The 22109-nt window shown below is 37.0% G+C and overlaps 1 protein-coding gene across 6 annotated transcripts in view; it reads left to right on the forward strand.

The window, feature by feature from the left end:
• Nucleotides 1-22109, forward strand: part of SCN8A (sodium voltage-gated channel alpha subunit 8) — a 187130-nt gene that overhangs the window by 59898 nt on the left and 105123 nt on the right. The gene's annotated exons all lie outside the window — the stretch shown is intronic.

Consider the following 22109-nt stretch of genomic DNA (forward strand, 5'->3'; position numbering starts at 1 on the left):
CTAGATTTATATGATTTTCCAGATTGGGGCTAGGAAAGTAATGACTTAATTAATTATGTAGTTACAAATATAAATGCCCTTAACTAAATTGCTTTTCATTCTTTTAATTTTATACAAATTTTCAGTTACTGTGGCTTAATGATGGGTAAGAAGACTAGATTAATAGATCTCTTGGCTTTATAGTTGCAGAGGCATTTTTAGATCTTGATGGCAAAAGCAGTTAAGACATTCTTGACATAAAATGGTTTTTCACCCTTGTACTTCTGTTGTAGCTCAGACAGCTACATAATAGAAAAAAGTAGAACCAGTAGCCTGTATCTGCCACTGGAAAATTTAAAGATTTGAGGAACAAAGCATAATATGATATAAAGAACAGTAGACTAGAAGTAAGGAATCTTGACTCTACCATAATTCACCATGTTTATTATTTATATATTTTTTTTGTATCATGTTTTTTCTTCAAGCTACCTCATATCATATGTGGAAAAAGAGTCGTATGTGGAAAAAGAAAGTAGCAAATGAAGAAAAAATATCTTAAAACTAGTTCATGACTTTTAGCAAGTACCATTACCAGTCTGGGCTGAAATTTCCTCCTCTAGAAACTGAAAAGGATTTCTAAGGACTTTTTAAAATATCAGCTTCTGGAGATAAACAGTTTTCATAAATTGTCATTGATTTCTCCATTCCCTCTTCTTTTTTAACATCTAAATTTTTTGTGTAGTCTTATGCTGTGAGGGAAGAAGTGAGACTTGATTTTCTTGGGCTAATGAATAAGGGCACATGGGATATTGGGCTGTTTTTTTGGAAAATGTTTCACTCATTGTAGTTTTAAAAAATATATTTTTAGGTATAGTTCCCTTCTCTCCCATACCCTTGCATCCATGATATTAGCAGAAATCAAAAGAAGTGACAGATGATGGGTGTCTTGGTTTGCTAAAGCTGCCTAATGCAATATACCAGAAATGGATTGGCTTTTACAAAGGGGATTTATTAGGTTACAAATTTACAGTTCTAAGGCCATGAAAGTGTCCAACTTAAGGTATCAAGAAGAAGATACCTTCTTAGAGGAAAGGCAACTGGCATTCAGGGTTCCTATGTCACATGGGAAGGGACATGGCAATGTCTACTCGTTCTTTTCTTCCAGTTCCTGGTTTCAGAATGGCTCTTTCAGCTCTTGTGAGTCCTTCTTGCTTCTTCCCAGGGTAGATTCTTTCTTAGCTTCTCTAAAACTCTTTCCGCTCTCTTAAAAGACTCCAGCAAGCAGATTAAGACCCACCTTGAATGGGTGGAGTCACATCTCTGTGGAAACAACTTAATCAAAAGGTCCCACCCAACAATAGATCTGTCCCCGTAAGATTGAATTTTAAAAATCTTTTAATTTCTGGGGTACGTAACAGATTCAAATGAGCACAGCAGGGTTTAGGTTTTGTCTATTTAGATGTTTGGCCAATTGATGTAACTTTTTCAGAAAATACTGTTTATAGCAGTAAGCAGATCTGTGAAGTCCTTTAGACACTGGCCTTTCAGGTGCTAAGACTTCTTTGGTTAATACATTTGAACTATTTATTTTTCCAATTAAAATGCAAACATAAATTTTGCTTTCTTAACCCTGACTCAATATGTGAAAAATATGTGGAGATACTAGTTGCCAAAGCCTGGTTTTCTTTTGCATCCCTTTTTTCCTTGTGTCTGACATGGAAAGACAACCTCTTTACATTCCCAGTCCCTCTGATTTCAGCACACTGACTTGGGAGTAAGGACTGGCCGAAGAGGGTGGGCAAATGGGGCCCTTATCACTGTGATTTCTTGAATAGGACAGATTGTTGCTGATGAAGCTCCATTTGGCGACTGACTTTTTATGATAGAAAGTCTGACATTGGCCTTTGGCCTCCCCACAAGGGTAAACTCTTCCTGGAAGGGATAACCTTAATTGTACTTTTTAAATGCTTTGTATAAATTGTGAATTATACCATCATGCAAAAAAGTTTATAAAATATAAATGCATAACTTAATGATTTTTATAAAACAAACAGACTACCATCCATGTCATGGAAGAACATTGCTAGCAAGCACTTCAGAAGTGTTCATTGTACCTTTAAATGAAGGGATTCTAAGTTGATTAAAAATAATATGCTTGCTAAATTTTATGTGCAAAACTTCACTGGCATTGCTAATGCTTTTTACTAACTAGGCCTTTCACTAGACTAAATTAGCAAGGCCTTTTCTACAAGGAAGCACAGTGGGAATTAACCCACAAATCAAAAAAATCATAGGAATAGAAATGACTTTAAGAGGGCATTCCTTTCTATTTGTTTTCCAAGGGCCGCCTTAAATAATCCTTGGCAAAATAGAATCTCTTCTCTTTGCTGCATGATACAAGTTCCTGGATTCCTTTATCCTTTCTTCATAGGTCTGATTTTCTGATTAATTTTTATAGAAACTTATTTCTCATTTCCCCTTCAATCCTCCCTTTAGGGGTTAGAAAGACTAGTTTCTTATTATTAAAGTTCTGATTTTATCCGTTGTGGATTTCATATTTTCTAGGAATGCAGGAACCTAAAAGTTCTTTATCACATTTTCAGGAGACTCCTCTTCCAGCTGGTGCTGGTTTGAGCTGTCATAAGCTTCGCAGATCCCCAGCAAGGTTGTCTGTGTTGTGTTCACATTGACTTCCCCAGCTGGTCCCTGCAAACAACCTGGATTATCCTATCTTTGAATTGACTCAAGCCTTCCAATGCTACAACTTTAAATTTTCTTTACTTTTTCATGCTTTAAACAGTGACTCATTTCTTTGACTCTCTTGTTTTCCACTGTTTGTAGCAAGTAATTAAATTTAAGAAACATTTGCATTTATTTATTTAATTTTTAAAATAGATGATATATTTACATGGTTAAAAATTCAAAGGTGTGCAGTAAAAAGTAGTTTCCCTTTTACTCCTGTTCATCATCTGCCCATTTCCTATCTCCCTGTACAGGTAGCTACTATTAATTGTATCTTCCAGAGTTTCTTTATGTACATATAAGTAAAAACAAATGTGTATTTTAAGGAACTCGAACTTCTCTGAATGCCTTTGTTTTTAGTGTTCTTCTTACTATTTTCTTAAGCCTATTTAAGTCTTCTAGATTTTGTTACTTGTTTTCCCTTTTTCAAATTATGGAATCTTAAGTTTTATCAATGTAAATTCTCAATTGATTTCTTTCTTCCTTCTGCTTTTTTTAGTGAATCAAATCAAGGACTTTTTGAATCTTTGATTTAAGCTACTGCTTAAAGTATCCCTCTATCTTCACCACAAAAAATACTACCCAATACTTAATAATAACTTGTTACATTTAAAATGACCATGTGTATTCTAATAACTGTCTTAGGAGGGCAGCAAGAAAATCTATGGATTATGTTGAAAGAAGGCCATGAGAGCTGACTCCTACCGCTTTTCCCATTTCTTAGAACTGATAATTGATATGTATGTTCTTTTTGCTTAATGGATATACAGTATTATAAAAAGTTCTATAAACAAAAATCATTTAAATTATAGGATTGATTAATATGCCTTTAAATAGAACACTTTCCTTTGGCATTAAAAAATTATATGTGGCTTCCCAAAATTCAGTGTACCTTGAACTTTTCATGTATACCTTTCTCTGCAAGGTGGAGTCCACTTAGAATCATAGTATATTAGAATTTGGTGGCATGAGACGCCATGTAGTCCAGGCTCCTCATTTTATGAATATTATAAATGAAGTGAAGTACTTCGTCAAAAATCAGTCACCCCATTTAGTAGTAGAACCAGGAGCAGAACTCATTCCTCAAAACTCTCAGTTCAATGTAATGTATTTTTGCTTTTTTTTACTTCCATCCCTGTTCATCCCTGTGGTCTATTTACCCTTTCTTAGAATGCGTCCTAAGAGCAACTTCCAGGGGAAAGAATAGCATTCACATTCAGCCCCATAATTGTATCTTCTCAGGTAAAGGAGCTCTGAGTAGACTTACAACCCTTAGCAAGTTGCTCCAGAGACTTGGGTTCAGTATCAGTCTAGCAGTTTGACTGGATATGTGATCTTAAGGCAACTAACTTACCTCTCTACACATGTATACCTTTTTTTTTTTTAATGAGGGAACTACAGGATACTCATTTAATGAATTCTCCTCTCCACTACTCCGATATCCCAACTTTACCCCCAAACAAGTCATTAAACAATAATTTATGTATTCATTTCTGTAAAGAATTAGGTAAACCTCATATTACAAAACCAAAGCCAAAAAAAATTTGCAGAGTTAGAATGTGTTCAGGAAACCAGTCACAGTTTAACTGGATTGGACTTCAGTGTGGAGATGATTGTGTTCCTCCAAATAACCTTCCATTTAGGAAGATACCATTCCTATAATATGTGGAAAACAATAAATACACTTTCTTCTGCTTTCAATTGTTGAAGGAGAGATTGTCTCTCTTGATATACCAACGCTGTTTCCTTTTTGCTGGTCTTTTCCCTTCTCCTTTCCTTGGTTTCCCCTTTCCACAGAGCTTCTTTAGTCACAAGTGCTCATCTTTAAAATCTCGAAGGTCATCTCTGTAGAGACCATGAAAACAAGAGTATCCCCATGAGTGCAAAATAAGTGTTGTGATTTGAATACCATTCATAGGTCTCCTTCCTCTTAGCCAAAGGCTGTTCACTAAACAGTTTCACCACTTTCATGCATTTGGAATCAGTGGGTCTGGCAACTTCACCAAATAGCCAGGCATGTGCAAGGCATATTCTGAAAATGAAGACATTTCTTGAGCAGTAAGAAACAAGAGTTTCTGTCTCTGATCTTGTCTCCTATGCACCAATTTCATATTGTTACCTTTTAAAGGAAGATTATCTCCTACCCACCAAAATCTATTGCTAATTTGTAGTCCAAATGATATACTGGAAAGAGCACCTACTGGGAAACTTGGTTTTAGTTCCAGCTTTACCTCTATTTTGCCCTTGACCAAATAACATATTCCCTGGACTTCGATTTTCTTATCTACACTATATGCAAAGTAGAGTTGAGCATATGTCTGTATCTCTCTAATTGTATGTCACACTTTTGTCAATCACGTATTGTATTTTTCTAAATTTCTTATTTTGAAATAATTTCAAAACTACAGGAAAGCTGCAAAAATATTATAAAAACAATACATAGAACTCCATATACACCTGTTCTAGTTTGCAAGCTTCCGGCATGTGATAGACCAGAAATTGAACGGCTTTTAAAAAGGGGGAATGTATTAAGTTGCAAGTTTACAGTTCTAAGCCAGTGAAAATGTCCAAATTAAGGCACCAACATGAGGTTGCCTCACTCTAAAAAGGCTGATGAAGTTTGGGGTTTCTCTCTGAGCTGGAAGGGCACAGGGTGAAGTCTGCTAGCTTTCTCTCCCGGCTTCCTATTTCATGAAGCTCCCCCGGGGGCGTTTTCCTTCTTCAACTCCAATGGCCTCTGGCTGCGTGGGCTCTCAAGCTTTTCCCAAAATGGTTTCCTCTTAAAGGGCTCCAGTAAGGAACCCCACTTTCAATGGATGGAGACGCATCTCTATGGAAACCATCTAATCAAAAGTTACCACCCACAGTTGGGCGGGTCACATCTCCCTGGAAACAATCAGAAAGGTTCCACCTACCAATGTTGAATGAGAATTCAAGGACATGGATTTTCTGGGGTACACAAGATTCAAACTGGCAGAACCCCCTACCGAAATACCCAGATTTACTGCCTTTTAGCATTTTGCCACCCTTTCTATATCCATCTATGTATCAGCCTACCTGTTTTTCTAAGCATTTGAGAGTAGACTGCATACTTCATGCTCCTTTAGCACAATATTTCCTAAGAATAGGAATATTCATTTATATAACCACATTAAATATAGTTATCAAGTTCAAGAAATTTAACATTAATATAAAGTATACAGTCTATATTCCAATCTTTTTAGTTGTCCCAATAATGTGCTTGGGGCATTTTCTCCTCCACTGTTAGTTCTAGTCCAGAATCATATACTGCATTTAATTGTCATTGTCTCTTTAGTCTGTCTTTAAAAAAAAATTTGTGGTAATATGTACAACATAAAATTTCCCGCTTTAACTACTTTCAAATATGTAATTCAGTGGTGTTAATCACATTAACAATGTTGTGTTACCATAATTACCACCATCCATTACCAAAACTTTTCTGTCACTTCAAACAGAAACCCTGTATCCATTATACATAAACTCTCCATTCACCATCCCCTACAACTTTAATAACTTGTAATTTACTTTCTGTCTCTACAGATTTGTATATTCTCGCTATCTCATATAAGTGAGATTATTCAGTATTTGTCCTTTTGTGTCTGGCTTATTTCATTCAACACTATATCTTCAGAGTTCATTTATATTATAACATATATCAGAACTTCATTCCTTTTTATAGCTGAATAATATGCCATTGCATGTATATACCATATTTTGTTTAGCCATTCATTTGCTGATGGATACTTGGTTGCTTCCTCCTTTTGGCTCTTGTGAATAATGCTTTGAACATTGTTATACAAACATCTGCCCAAGTTCCTTCTTTCAGCTAATTTGGGTTTATACCAAGAAGTAGAATTGCTGGGTCACATGGTAATTCTATGTTTTACATTTTGAGGAACCACCAAACTGTTTTCCATAGTGACTGTACCATTTTACGTTCCCACCAACAATGTATTAGAGTTCTTATTTCTCTGCATCCTCACCAGCAGTTGTTATTTTCAGTTTTTAAAATAATAGCCATCCTAGCAGGTGTGATATGGTACACATATTGTGTTTGTTTGAACTGTGGTAAAATACTTTCTGTTAGCTCAGTGTCCCCCTGCTTTCTGGTCTCTATCCCCTCCTTTTGCAATGTACTCTGTCCTTTACCTTCTTCACCTTCTGACATTCTACTTAGACCCAGCCCAGTGACCTCCTCTTTCTGATAGCCTAATTGATTCTCCTACACCAGAACTGATTCCTCCCTGTGAATTTCTCTACTATGTTAAAATCCTCGTACCCCCATTGGAAAACAGGTAGACTTCAGGTTTAATTCATTAGGTATGGCAGGTAAATGTCCCAACAATTTTTTCACTCTTCTCTTTAGCTAATACTAATGGTACCGGCTTCCTTAAATTCTAAGTTTTTTTAATATATGTGGTCCCATGAACCCCTGGCAGAAAACCCTTGCTGAATCTATTTTCAGGCACTTCCAACAAGTATGCAGTCAGAAAGCAGGCAGTTAAGGAGAGCGTATATTTATTAGGTGTGATTGGAAGTATTGCTAATGAAGTGTTGTTTTGCCTGCTATTGTACAATAAGCCTAGATACTGCTTTCTGTTTTAAATATATACTACATATTTTAAAATGTTGGTTTTTTCTGTCATTGAAAAAACACTTTACAGTGTTTAAGTTATTTTATTCACCAAATCAAATTGAGGTCAATGCTGTGAGCCATTGTGAGATGACTCATTTTTAGGGCAATGGATTAATGATGGGCATGTATGAAGTTCTTTTCTACTTCTCAAGGACCATATCTAGGGATTTAGTAAATATTCCAATCAATTAAATATTCCCTATCTTTCATAGCTCTAGCAATAGACCAAGAATTGGGAAATTTTTTATTCTGAACCCATTCTCATGTAATTCTAGGTGATTTCAGTTAGGCATGTCTTTTAACCATTTATGGTCTCAGTTTCCCCATCAAAAAATGAAGATTATGCCAGTAGCTGTTAAGCTCACTTATCTCACTGGGTTGTTGTGAAGATCATTTCTTGACTACAGTACAACAGCCTGTAACCCAATCCTGCTTCATTTTTTTCTCCATAGCGCTTAACACCTAGCATATAATAGATTTGCTTATTGGTCTGTCTTTCTGTATCTTCATCAGCTAGAGCAGTGCCTCCCCTATAGTAAACGCTCAGTCAGTATTTGTTGAATGAACTAATTAATCCTATGAGAATAATGCATATGAATACACTTTTTTACATTCCTAAGTGCTATGATATGAAAGGTGACATTATGATTTTTTTTCCTAATGAAAATTTTCCTATCTATCAAAATGAACTGAACTCTAGGGAAGAAAAGACTGATAACCAATGTCTCTTCCTTTCTCAACGAATTCCTTTAGGGGCTACGAGGTGAATTAAGAAATAGGTTTCCTTATGTTTTAGAGAGAGTTTCAGAGGGCTGGAGAACTATTTTTGGGTGCTACCAGTGTTGTTCCTCTTGTAGAAACACAGACTCTTAGAATTAGAAGGGACTTTATCGGTGCTTAGGTAACCACATCCACATAATGCTGAATCTCTTCTTGATTCATTGCTCTCAAGTATGTATTAGAAAGGGTGTTATTTCCTGAATGTTCTTAGTGCTTCTGTCATGTTCTACCTTCATTAAGTATTTTGGTATTTTTCTTGGTTGTGTGAGTTGTGTTACCTTCTCTGCATTAATTGACTGTAAAAGAAACAAGATAAACTGACATAGAATATATCCCAATTTGGGTTGCCTCACATAAAATGTGATCCATTTATTCAACAAATACTTCTTGATTACTTCCTACATGTGAGGCATTATTGGATTCTCAAGGGGGAACAAAGATTGATAAAGTCTATTATTTACCCTTAAGAGGTTTATAACAGTGTTATTTTATAACCATTAGGCCCCAGGATAGCTTCACGGTAAGAGTAGTATTTGAATTGGGCCTGGATTTTGGAAAAGAGGGATAAATAAGGCATTCTAGGCAGAGAGAACAATATGAACAAAAGCTCAGAGTCAGACACAGAAGGACATAGTAAGAAAATGCTGAAGAGTCTAATTTTATTGGAATGTGGAGAAAGGACTGAGGAGCAGTGGGAGATGAGACTGGAAAAGAAGAACCGGAGCCAGATTGTGGAGGATTTAGAATGTTCAACTAAGAAGTTTAGTCTTTACTTGATAAGCAGTAGAGTAACTACTAAAGTTTTTGCGTGGGTTAACGCTATGAGATCTACGCTGTGTTTTAGGGAGATAAATATGGAGTTTAGAGTAATAAAGGATAGACCAGAGGAGGAAAAGAACTGGGCCAGAGAGACCAGCCTTGAGGTAAGAAGGGTCAGAATTGTACTGGTGGAAGTAGAAGTTGAGGGAAATGGATAAATTTAAGAATTATTATAAAGATGGAATTGATAGAGTTTTGTGATTAATGGTAAGGAAACGCTGGTAAGGAAAAGAAGTTTTTAGTTAGTAAAATAAGAGCCAGTTGGAAGTAGGGGAGAATGTGAAAGTTAAAGGAAAAAAAGAAAGAATTCACAGAACGAGGTTTTAAAAAAGATGGGAAGTGGTGGAATCAAGAGTATGGTTGGAGGGAAGGTCGCCTTGAAAAGATAGAAGGTTGTACCTTCCTTTGACTGGAAAGAAGGGGAAGACAGGTTTACAGGATTTAGCAATAGAAAGAAAAAGGAGATGATGGTTCAGGGTAGATGGTCTCCTTAATAAAATAGAATATAATGCCATCCACTGAATGAGGAGGAAAGTAAGGGTCTAGTAATCTTGGGAAAGTGGGAAAGTTTTGAAATGACTCCTGGTGGGAATTGGTCAGTGAGTCAACAGGATATGAATAAGAGAACCGTTGAGCAGCAGTGAGAGCCCAGTTGAAGCTGGGTGCCATGACATGCCACTAAAGCACCCCAACCACAAGTTGTAGCTTCACCAGCCAGCAAGAGTCCTTTCTTTACCTTTTTTTTCATTTGACTCATATCTACCCTTTTACTTCACAGAATGCATCAGTCTAGCTTGTGCTTACCTACTCAGCCATCTTACATTTCCATTTTGGTCATTAACTAGCATATTTTTGTAACCTAAGGACATGCAAGTTAATTCCTGAATTACTGTGCATCGTAGGGAAATACCTTGCACTGGCAGCTTTTAATAGTTGGTCAGTTTACTTAACACAAACCTTCTAGAGCCATCTTTGTTGGTGGAGGCCTTGCCTCCCACTCATTCAATAATACTGCAGCTACAGAAGTTTAAAATAAAAATCAAATATTTAAACAGTTATTTAAAAAAAGAGAAAATCTTAAAGGAAGACTGTCCTTAGTGCTTAAAAAGTCCATTTGTCTATTTAGTATTTCTGTTCATTCAGCTCCTCTAAGAAACAGACTCCAAGACTTTATTAGATGTGGAAGAAATGTATTAAAGGAGGGAGTAGGAGAAGGCAGGGGGAGTCTTCAGAGTATGTGTTATACAGCTCCCAAACCTGTAGAAAGAGAGAGACAAAGAGGAAGTTTTGGGTAGGAAGAGTCTTAAGACTGCAGTGTAATTCTAAAAAGGGCTCAGCTTAGCCAATGGAGAATCCTGAAGCCTAAGTCACCCATTGGAGGAGCCCTGCCTCTTGTTGGAATGGACCTACCTTATATTCTTGCTGTGCTTAGGTAAGGAGTTGCAGACCCCAAGCAGCCCTTGGCCTCTATACTGACAAGGTAGAGGATCCAGAGGGGTAGCAGCTAGGAACATCAGTCATTTATGTAGCCTGCAGCAGACATGAGTGGTACATTTTCATGGCTGTCCTAGTATTATACTCTACTTAAGATGATATAGGTACTGTAGAGGTTGTGGTGCTCTAACTGGTTTTTCCAGGATATAGGTTATGAAATCTTTTTATTCTAATAAAAATTGACCTGTTGAGTGGGGGGTAATTTAATAATGACCATTTAAATGTTGGAGGATGGCTCAACCATTACAATGATATTGATCTTATTCTGACTATGATTAACCAGAGTTTTAGGCCCTTTCCTACTCCAGGAGAATAAGATTGTGTCATAATGATAAAGAAGGATGCCTCTTTTACTAATGATTTCCAAATTTACATAGGAGCTATACATGATTCTTTACATATAACCCTGTTTGACACAGTTGGATTAGAATTGACAATTTCTGCCAACTCTGATTCTAGCTGTAGAATTTTGGTTGAAGCTCTGAAGATGTACTTCTCTTCCTAGCACTCAGTTGAGCCTGCATAATTTGGTCTATAGAATCAAGCTCACATTAAAGATTTTTAATATTTCAGAGGATGAGGTGTGCCATTTACTCTTTGAGTTCAATCCCTTTCCCTGTCTTTGATCCCTCCTTCTTACCTTTGGAACTTTACTTTCTCAGTTATCCCTCTCTTTTTATATTTTTCATCTATCCCTCTCATGTTGATTCCTTCCTCATCCAAGAAACATGTTCAATCCTCTCCCATCTGAGTGAACCCTCACTTGTCCTCATATCCCCTGCTAATCTTCTCATGCTATTGAAACTTTTGGAGAGAAGTCTTTACTCATCGTCACTACCTGTACATCTCCCACTCACCCCTCCATCCTTGTGGCTTGGCTCTGATCCTCACTTCTCTATTGCCATTCTCAAGATGAGATGCTTCATAACCTCAAATTTCCAAATCTAAAGAATTTTTTTTTCTCACTTCTTATCTCACTGAACCTCTTTGCCATATTTGACATTGTTGATTATCCCTGATTCTTGCAGCTCTTTCCATCCTTAGCTTAATTCTTTGTATATCTCTATTTCTCTTTTTCTTTTATTGGTTCTCTTCCTCCACTTTTCCCTTAAATGTTGCTATTCTCCTGGGTTCATTCCTCACCCGTGTTCCTCTCATCTGACACACTCTCCCTGGATGATCTCATCTAGTCTCTCAACACCAGGACTCCTGAAACTCTCTCCAATCTAGACTCTTCCTTAAATATTCAACAGCTTGCCAGGCATCTCTATCTGGATTTCCCAAATTCAAACTCAGTGTGTTCAAAACTAACTGATTTTCTCCCCTCAAACCTGCTTATCTTCTTTTATTTTCTATTTGTTGATGGCCCTACTAAAATGCTAGATATTGTTATAGACTCCCCACTTTTCCATAGTCCTTGAGATTCTAATTTCAAGGAGATCTTAGTAGAATAGTGCACATTTTTACAAGTAAGAAAAAATTGTAACTCAGAAATATTGATTTATTTGCTCACATTCCCTCAGCTGGTTGTGTGGTAGAGGCAGGTTTAGATCCTGGCATGTATGAATTTAATATTCACAGTCTTTCTGCCATACCTTGCTGTCTTGATAGAATATATGGCTGAATGATTTTTGGGTTTTTTTTAACTATCATTTTCAGATAATTATCTGTCATTTTGCACTGCCCTAACAGGAAGTTAGCATACAGTTTTCAGTTCATTTGTTTCGTACCAGATCTTTGCTTTTCAAATTAAAATTGAGTTTTGTGGGGCGGGCCACAGTGGCTCAGCAGGTAAGAGTACTTGCCTGCCATGCCCGAGGACCCGGGTTCGATTCCCGGTGCCTGCCCATGTTAAAAAAAAAAAAAAAATTGAATTTTGTGGATGGATGAGTTAAGGAGTAGAAAGATGACCGTATAGTTTCAGTTGGGCACCTAGTAGCAGTTGGATATAGTTTAAGGTTAGTTGAATTTAGCCATACCATTTCCTCATATTTAAGTGATCCACTCATACATCCCACAAACCTGTGTGAGTGTCTACCATGTGTCAGGTGAGCACCATATTATGTACTCTGCTTGCTAAACTTAGAAGGTCACAGTGGATGGAAGATAAAGCTGCTGCCTTCAGGGTCCAATGAGAGTCACTGATACATAAACAGAAATTACATTATACTATGTTAACTGCTCCCGTAGAAGTAAGTACAAAGTGGTGTGGTGATACACAGGAGGGAATGACAATTTTGTTTGAAAGTGTTGAATGGTGCTATCGTCACAGAGAAGGTAATATTTGAGTTGGACCTTAAAATATTAAAGTCTGGTTAAAAAAAAAAATCATCTGTTGGAAAGGAGGGGGAGAAATAGTCCAGGCACACAAGTTGAATTGTTTTAAAGAGTGAGTTTAGTTGTAACTGGAGCATGGGATGTGATTTAGTAAGACAGGAGATAAAGTTAGTGAGTCAAGTTGAATTCCAATGTTGTATACACTAAGGCATTTTTAATTTTCTTCCACTTCTAGAATTCTCAGACCTGAAATAATCTCTGGAACCCATCTTGAGCCAGTGTGGCCTTGCACAGTCACACTGGCTCCAACTCCCCTGGTCTCTTGGTGTAGTTTATGCACAAGTATCCTACTGATTTGAGCCAAATGCAATGGAAACTGATTAACATGAATGTTAATCCTTAGAGTTTCCTAATGGATACCCCATGATTGGAGCCAAAGAGCAGAAGGAGTAGCAGTGTTTGCATAATAGCAGCAGCAGTGTCATAATTATATTTCTTGGGTGATCATTCTTTGCCAGGCACTGTGTTAGGATGTTTGTTGAATTTTCATTTAATTCTCGCAACAATCAGATAATGTAGTTATTTTCATTCATTCCTTATTTGTCAATAAGGAAACCTTATGTAACTTTAGGTAAGTTCCTAAGATCACGATAGGTCTTGACCCCAGATCTTTCTGGCCTCAAGCGTCTAAATCCCTCTGCTCTGCTGCTTTCTAGAGAAAGGAGCATGAGAACAGATTCTTGAATAAATCCAGTAAGTAGTAGGGTTAAGATATTTTACATAATAAGCCTGTATTATTTTGTACTCGAGAGCAGCTGCATTCTGCTCACCCTAAGAAGGTAAAGGGGAGGGATATCAAAGACAAATTCATACTGGAGGACACTGAGGCCAAGTGGCCATGTAGGAGATCTAGAATCGCTTAGCCCTGGGGCATAGCATATTGCTGGCTCAGAGATCAAGCAGCGGTACAGTGTTGCTGATCTACCAGGTGTGGCTTCCTGTGACCAGGATGTAGGCAGGAAGGGAGTAGGTGCTCCAAATGTGGGCTGGAGGGCTTGGGGTTACAAAGTCAAACCAAATGAGAAAGTGTATGCAGAAGCACTTGGAGAATGTAAAGCCACAAACTTTAAATGTTGTTAGCATTGTCTTCAGCAAGCACTACTGAGGGAAAAGACCATTAACAGCTTCTGTGATTTTTTAGGCACACCTAGGGCATTTTCTTTTTGCCAGAGTTAAAGGGATTAAGTAAGAGAGATTTCTTAGTCTGAGATTGGACCACCTGACTTGATGTGATGAAAAGAGCTCAAGACTGGCAGCCAGGAGATCTGGGCCCAGTAACTCCTACTCCTACTCCTACTCACTAACACTGTGACCTAACTTAGGCAGAACACTCTGACCTTTGCCAGTAAAATGAGGACTTAAGTTTGGTTAATAGCTTTGAAGCTCCTTTTAATTGTAGTATGGCCTGATCATTAAGAGTATAGGGTTTGGAGTTAGATTGCCCAGTTCAGTTCTCAGTTTCACCACTTACTAACTGTGTGATCTTGGGCAAATTACTTAGCCTCTCTGCCTCAATTTCATCATCTATAAAACTAGGGTATTAATAGTACCTACCTCAGAGAGTGGTTGCCATGAGACAATTATTATATAAAACACTTTTGCAGAGTGCCTACCACAAAACAAATGCTTAATAAGTATTAAATATTCTTGTTTCTTCAAACAGACTCATGGGTGAAATTATCAATTACTAAAAGTAATAATAAATATAGGATTTAGAGGTATGTCTTGCTCAGTTCTCAGTACGAATAAATTTTAAACAGAAGTACAAACCCTTCGATAAAAATTTGCCCATATTCTCATGTCCTGTTCAGTATCTTTAAGGGCAGCTGGGTACCAGGCCACTTGTACTCTGGAAATACAGGCCAATTATGCTTTTGCTGAAGTCCTTCCAGTGACACACTGAACTATAATAACCCATCTTGCGATTTTATTTGAGTGAATCCCTAAGCAGATTAGTATTAAGAAAAGCATAAAAACTTTTCAATGTGATATAGTCTTTTTGACAATACTGGTCATTTATTTCTTTCCCAGAATGTCCTTGAGACAGCAGAAGACTTACGGGGAACAGCTTCTGAGTCTGAAGTGAAATGTATTTAGATTCTGCATTTTATCTCCTTTTATTAAAATGGAAATTTTGAAAGGACATTTATTGGTTGGCTCTATATTTGTTCCATACAAATTGCTAATGATTAGTGGGTGACTGGCTACTGCTGTCATTACTACATAGCTCTTATTCAGGTCAGCTATATTTATATTTATTATTATGTGCATGCATGTTCTGGAAGCAATAGGCAGAATAAACAGTAAAAATTTGCTTCTACTAGAGTGTACCAGAATTAAGAATTTCTAATTAGACAGGAAAGCGCTAACAACTGCTATATAAGTCAAATTGATCAGTTGCCTAGCTCAGAAGAGATACATAGGTTTAAGGGAATAAGGTATATATATTTTGGGTTTAGGCTAGCAAGAATTTAAGGCCAGAGAAGTCAGCTAAAAATGAGACTGGTTCCATCTTTCCTTCCTTCTCTGTCTTTCCTTCCTTTCCTCCCTCTCTCTTTAAAAAAAAAAAAAATGGCGGGCCGCGGTGGCTCAGCGGGCAAGAGTGCTTGCCTGCCGTGCCGGAGGACCCCGGTTCGATTCCCGGCCCCAGCCCATGTAAAAACAAACAAACAAACAAAATATAATAAAACAAGAAAATGTTTAAAAATGTTTCCCTTTCTTCCTCCCTTCCTTCCTTCCATCTTTCCTTCCTTCTCTGTCTTTCCTTCCTTTCCTCCCTCTCTCTTTAAAAAAAAAAAAAAAAAAAAAAAAATGAGACTGGTCAGGTAGTCTCAGAAATCAGAACAGATGAGGTCTAGGGTTAGACTCTGGGTGACAGTCGTAAGTCAGTGCTGATAACAGATATAGCCAGATGGAGTCAAAGGATCTCTGTTTCCAGCTGCCCTTTTTATATTAGCTAAATCTCTGAGCCTGTAGGTGTTCTTTATAGCCACAGGGTCGTCAGATGCCTGCAGGTTACCTTTACTCTAACTGAGATGATACCCTCTCAAACCGGGAGAACTTGGTTGAGTGGAGAGCAATTTTCCTGGGCCATGTATCCCACAGCAAACCAGGGGCTGCTATTCCCCATCCTCACATGAGTACTTTTCTATATAATGTCCTTTAGTATTTATGCACTCTTTATTATCTTATTTATACTTAAAAATTTATTCCAGTCCTAGAGTGGGGAAACTCTAATAAGTTGGCTGCACCACAGTACCGTGATAACTGTGTACATTTACTACATATACTTGCAGTATGCTAGGATTTAGTCTGATATATATATATATGTGAATTTGCTTGTTCTTCACCTTGCACATTATCCCTTTCCCTAATTGTGGACCCTGAGAAGACATCTTACCCTGAGCCATCAGTGGTGATACGTTACATCATGTGCCCTAAGCCCCACGCTGCTAATAGAAAATAAAAAGCCTGTGCTTTCCAGAAGGCTTATATCATGTTGGCACATATTTATTAATACTTTATGCCATAACTTGTTAAGAGCTGTTCCAGGGCTCTTAATGGGCCTTGTGCTCAAACACATTTAGTGGCTGTTGTTATTAGCTGATATTTCCCCTTGGGCAGCAAACCACAATTCAATTTCAGTTTCCCTTTTAACTCATTTACTTTACAAAGATCTAATTTAAGACAGATTAGGTAAAATATTATTGGACTTCATGGGCACCAAGTGGTTGTTACTTAAGAACTATTCTTGAAAGAATCCAAAGCTTTTTATCCTTCCTTCTCCAGTTGAAGTTTGAAGGATCTGTGTTGGAACACAGCCTTGAGCAAGGGATGAACCTCCTTTTCTGGATTCTCACCAGCAGTAATGATGATAAGAGGTTTGATCAGCCATGCAAATGACTTAAAATCCATATATATATATGGATTATATATTGTGTTAAAATTAACAAGCATCAATCATTCCAATTCATTCTCCCTCCCTCATTCATCATTCTGCCAAGAACAGAGGTCAAAAGTAATGGGGAGGGAGTGCAAGGGTAGTTCAGTGGTAGGATTCTCACCCGCCATGCAGGAGACCCGGGTTTGATTCCTGGCCCATACACTTTCCAAAAACAAACAAACCAAAATTCAGTGAATGGTGGTGTAATAACAGAAAAAAGAATGAAATGTGACCCCTGCCATACAGCATACAAAAAAAAAGTAATGGGGAGAGTGCAGGGAGAAGTATCACAAGTGCAATTCAGTCATGGGACTGCTCCATACTGCCCCCTTCTGACATGGTGTAGGTGTCAGGGCTGCATCAATCACTTGGACTTAACTAAATATAACTTAAGGGAGCAAAATAGCTAATTCAGGAGCGATCTATCAAGCTGTAATGTAAAAGAATAAATAATAATAGACTTCATCCTCCAAAGTAGTAGTTAGATGCTTCACTGCACTTAATCTTGAATGCTCCGTGTTTTCTAAACCATAGATGTCAGAATGGGAAGGACATGAGGATGCCCATCATACAGCCCTCTCTCTCATTTTATTGATGGGGAAAATGAGATCCAGAAAGATGCAGTGGCTCACCAGAAAAGTGAAGCAGATGAAGAAGGAATACCTAAGTGTTTTAGGACAACATGCTCTGATAGTCTGGTGGTCCGCAAAACCATGTGAACAGATTCTTGGGCTCCTCTCCAGACTTATTTAATAAGAACCTCTGGGGTGGGACTTGGGTTTCTGCATTTTAAAAAGCTAGTCATATGATTCTTATGTAGACTGTCTGGACACAGCCATGAACAGCTGTTAGTGTATACCAGCTATGACCCCTGGGCCAAATCAGCTCTGCTGTTTTTGTATGGCCCACAAGCTAAGAATGGTTTTTACATATTTAAATTGTTGGAAAAAATCAAAAGAATAATATTTTGTGACATGAAAGTTAATATGAAATTTAAATTTCCATGCCCATAAATAGTTTTATTGGAACACAGCCGTGTTCATTTGTTCACATATTGTCCATGGTTGCTTTTGTGCTAGAGTGACAGAGTCAAGTAATTAAGACAGATTGTATGGCCCAAGAAGCCTACAATATTTACTATCTGGCCCTTTACAGAGAAAGTTTGCCGACCCCTAGAATATACTGTTCTGTCTCTTGTATAAATGCTACAAGCACCAGTGTTAAACAGGAGATTCCTAGTAATGTAAATATTGACTGTTTGTATTAGAATGAAGAACATCTTGTTTCATGCAAAAAATTCATTTACAATAAACTGCATATAAATTTAATATATGTAAATTTAGTTGTTTTAACAATAAAGTATGTTTTCTTGTAGTGCAACTTGCTACTTAGAATATGGAGGCTTTATCTTCATTTTCAGAAGGTGTAATATGAACTGAATGTTTATTTCTCTTTGGACAGAAAAAGATCTCCATTTTTATACTTGATGACGATACAGAATATAAATATTTAGAAAGTGGTGCTGATAAGCTGTTTTAATTCTATGTGAAGACTTCAGTACCCAAATTAATTATGAAATTTCTACTTTACATGTAAAACATCCCTAATAAAACCTTTACAGATCCATATTTTTAAAATTCTGTAAGGTTATATATTTTTCCTCTTTAGTATCCTACTTGTCCATTCATCACTGTACTAATTCAGAATCCTAGCCACCTAGGAGCTACCTTGGTACAACTAAGGTATAACAATTTTAATTTCCTAATTGTTTCCTTTTTTTTTTTTTCTCTTCTCCTTTGCGCTCCTCTCAGACAGTACAAGCATTTGTTCGTTAACCAGTCAACAGACACATATCAAGCACTTATTATATATCAAACCCTGTCCAGGCACTGTTTCTGTGAAAGGAAATATCCTCAGAGGTATCTCAAGACCCATGTTTCCATGATGACCAAACAGAAAGACAAGAGAAAAGAGAGGTGCAGAGTACATTACCATTAAAAATCCTATTGCCTGCGTTCAGAGACAGATGCTTTAGAAAGACCTGGCCTGGTGGTTTTTAGGTCCTGGGACCTGGGCCAGTGCTTCTTTCATTGCTGTTCAGGTGCTTTATGTGGTATACCCTGGGGGCTCAAATTTCTCATTCACCAGAGAATCTCCCCCACACCAGCTTCATTCTCTGCCATGTTGCAACTAAATTGCTTTCCAGTCTAGCACAGTAGAAGCTATGAAGAGACTCTAGTCTTGACCATAATATACAGCCTCTTTTTTACGTGACCTGCAATAAGTGGTGTCCCTCTCCTGAGCTTTTGTGAAGTTCATAGAGGATAATAATCTCTCCTTCACCCATACTTCACAGGAATATTATGAGGATGAATGAGGAAGGTATTTAAAAGGCCTGGTGTTTTCACAGAGGGAGTTGCTGTAGAAACAGAAGGTTACAAGTGCTTCAGACAGGGAGTTTCAGGGAAGTCCTTGACTGTTTGCTTCCCTGAAACCACCATAGCTCTGCCCTTTCTCTGTTTCAGCCTTATCCCAGGACTACTGCTTTCCTTTGCTTTTAGGATTAGGCTTTCCTTACAGTATTCCCCACTAGAGCCAATTAACTCTAGTACAGAAGGAATTACAACAAACCATTAGGGATTGTGCAGTGAGCTCAGTACCAGCACTCCTTTTTTACTGGGGAGAGAATGGCATGGCTCTGACAGATTAGGAAAGGAAGTAATAGAAAATGAGAGGAAAAGAACCTTTAAAAATCTACTAACAACTGTTTTTTGTAAGCTTATGGGCTCAGCTTACACTGGCACTGTGGGAAGATGTGCAAAATTGATTTTTGCCCTTGAAGAGCTTAAAAGCTAGTTGAGAAAAAAGTAGTACAGTTAGCAGATAGGCGGGTGCTAACCAGAAAGGCATGAACTCCAAATACAAAAGTTCAGAAAAGGGAAGGCTCAGAGTAATTGAATGTACATCATAAAAGAAATAGGACTTCAAAACCAAATAAAAATAATGGTTACCTCTGTGGAAAGAAGGGATATATTTAGAGAGGCATACAGAAAGTTGAGGTATTGATAAGGCATTATTACTTAGGCTAGCTGATGTATTCATAGCTGTTTGTGGTATCATTCTTTATATCTTTTTCTTAATGTCTTAAGCAGCTCATTTTTGTTTTTGTTTTTTGGTTTTTTGGTGGTTTTTGCTTTTTATTGAGATATAATTCACTTACATAAAAGTCACCATTTTAGAGTGTAATTTTGGGCTATTTTGAATATTCACAAGGTTGTACAACCATCTTTACTTTCTAATTCCACAACATTTTCATCACCCCCCAAAAGGTACCTTGTACCCATTAGCAGTCATTCCCCATCCCCACATAACCCCCACCCCTTACAACCAATAATGTACTTCCTGTCTGTATGAATTTGGCTAAACAGGACATTTCATATAAATGGAATCATATAATACGTGGTCTTTTATGTATGGCTTCTTTCTCTTAACATAAAACTGTGCTGATTTTCAAGGTTCGTCTATGTTGGAGCATGTATCAATTACCCTGTTCTTTTTTATAGTTGAATACTATTCCATTATATAAATGTACCATATTTTGTTTATCTGTTCATCCGTTAATGGACATTTGAGTAGTTTCCAATTTTTGGCTATTATGAGTAATGCTACTATGATTATTTGTGTACAAATATTTGTTTGAGCATATGTTTTCAATTCTCTTGGGTATATACGTAGGAGTGTAATTAGGGGGCCTATGGTAATTCTATGTTTAATTGTTTTCTAAATTGTCAGTACCATTTTACATTCACATCAGCAATGTATAAGGATTCTAATTTCTCCACATCCTTACCAGCCCTTATTATTTTCCTTTGTTTTGTTTTTCATTGCCATCCTAGTGACAGTGGAGTAGTATCTCATGAGTTTGTTTTGCATTTCCTTGATGACTTATGATGCTGACCATCTTTTTGTATACCTATTGGTCCTTTGTTTATCTTCTTTGTAGAAGTATGTATTCAAATCCTTTGCTCATTTTTAAATTAGGTTATTTGACTTATTGTTGAGTTGTAAGGGTTCTTTATATATTCTAGATATTACATGCTTAGTAGATATAGTATGATTTGCAAATATGTTCTTTCATTCTGTCAGTTGTCTTTTACTCTCTTGATAATCTCATTTGGTACATAAAAGCTTTTAATTTTGATAAAGCTCAATTTATCTTTTACTTTGGTTGCTTATATTTTAGGTGTCATATGTGAGAAACCATTGCTTAATCCAAGAGCACAAGCATTTACACCTGTGTTTCCTTCTATAAAGTTTATAGCTTTAGCTCTTACTGTTAGATTTTAGCCAATTTTGAGTTAATTTTTGTATTTGGTATGAAGTAAAGTTCCAAATTCTTTCATTTACACGTGGATATTCAGTTGTCCCAGCACTGTTTTTCTTTTAATATTTTTATTGACAAATCTTTATACACATAAATTCTATATATGGTGTACAATCTATGGCTCACAATATCATCATGTAATTGTGTACTCATCACCATGATCATTTTTTAGAACATTTGTATCACTCCAGAAAAAGAAATAAAAAGAAAAAACTCAAACATACCATACCCCTTGCCCCTCCAATTGACCACTTATAGTTCCATCTACCAAATTTATTTTACCCCTTATCCCCCATATTATTTATTTATATTTAATCCATATTTTTTATTCATCTGTCCATACCATGGATAAAAGGAGCATCAGACACAAGATTTTCACAATCATACAATCATATTGTTAACGTTTTATCTTTATGCAATTATCTTCAAGAACACAGCTCAACTCCAATACATCATAAACTAAAAAGGGATATCTGTATAATACATAAGAAAAACCTCCAGCCAACTCCGCATGTAAACTCACTGCATTCCCCCTGCATGGGACATGACTCCCAGGGGTGTAAATCTCCCTCACAATGTGGGACAGAAAGTCTAGGATAAGCCAGGACCTGGCATCGAGAGATTGAGAAAGCCTTCTTGACCAAAAGGGGGAAGAGATAAATGAGACAAAATAAAGTTTCATTGGCTAAGAGAATTCAAGCAGAGTTGAGAGGTTATCCTGGAGGTTATTCTTATGCACTTTTTTGGTTTATGGTGTATTGGAGTGGCTAGAGGGAAGTACCTGAAACTGTTGAGCTGTATTCCAGTAGCCTAGATTCTTGAAGACAATTGTATAAAGATATAATGTTTACAATGTGACTGTGTAATTGAAAACCTTGTGTCTGATGTTCCTTATATCCAGGGTTGGACAGATGAGTAAAAAATATGGATAAAAATAATAGGGGGTACAAAGGGTAAAATAAATTGGGTAGATG

Source organism: Tamandua tetradactyla, chromosome 7 (genome assembly GCF_023851605.1).
Source record: "Tamandua tetradactyla isolate mTamTet1 chromosome 7, mTamTet1.pri, whole genome shotgun sequence".
NCBI lineage: Eukaryota > Metazoa > Chordata > Mammalia > Pilosa > Myrmecophagidae > Tamandua > Tamandua tetradactyla.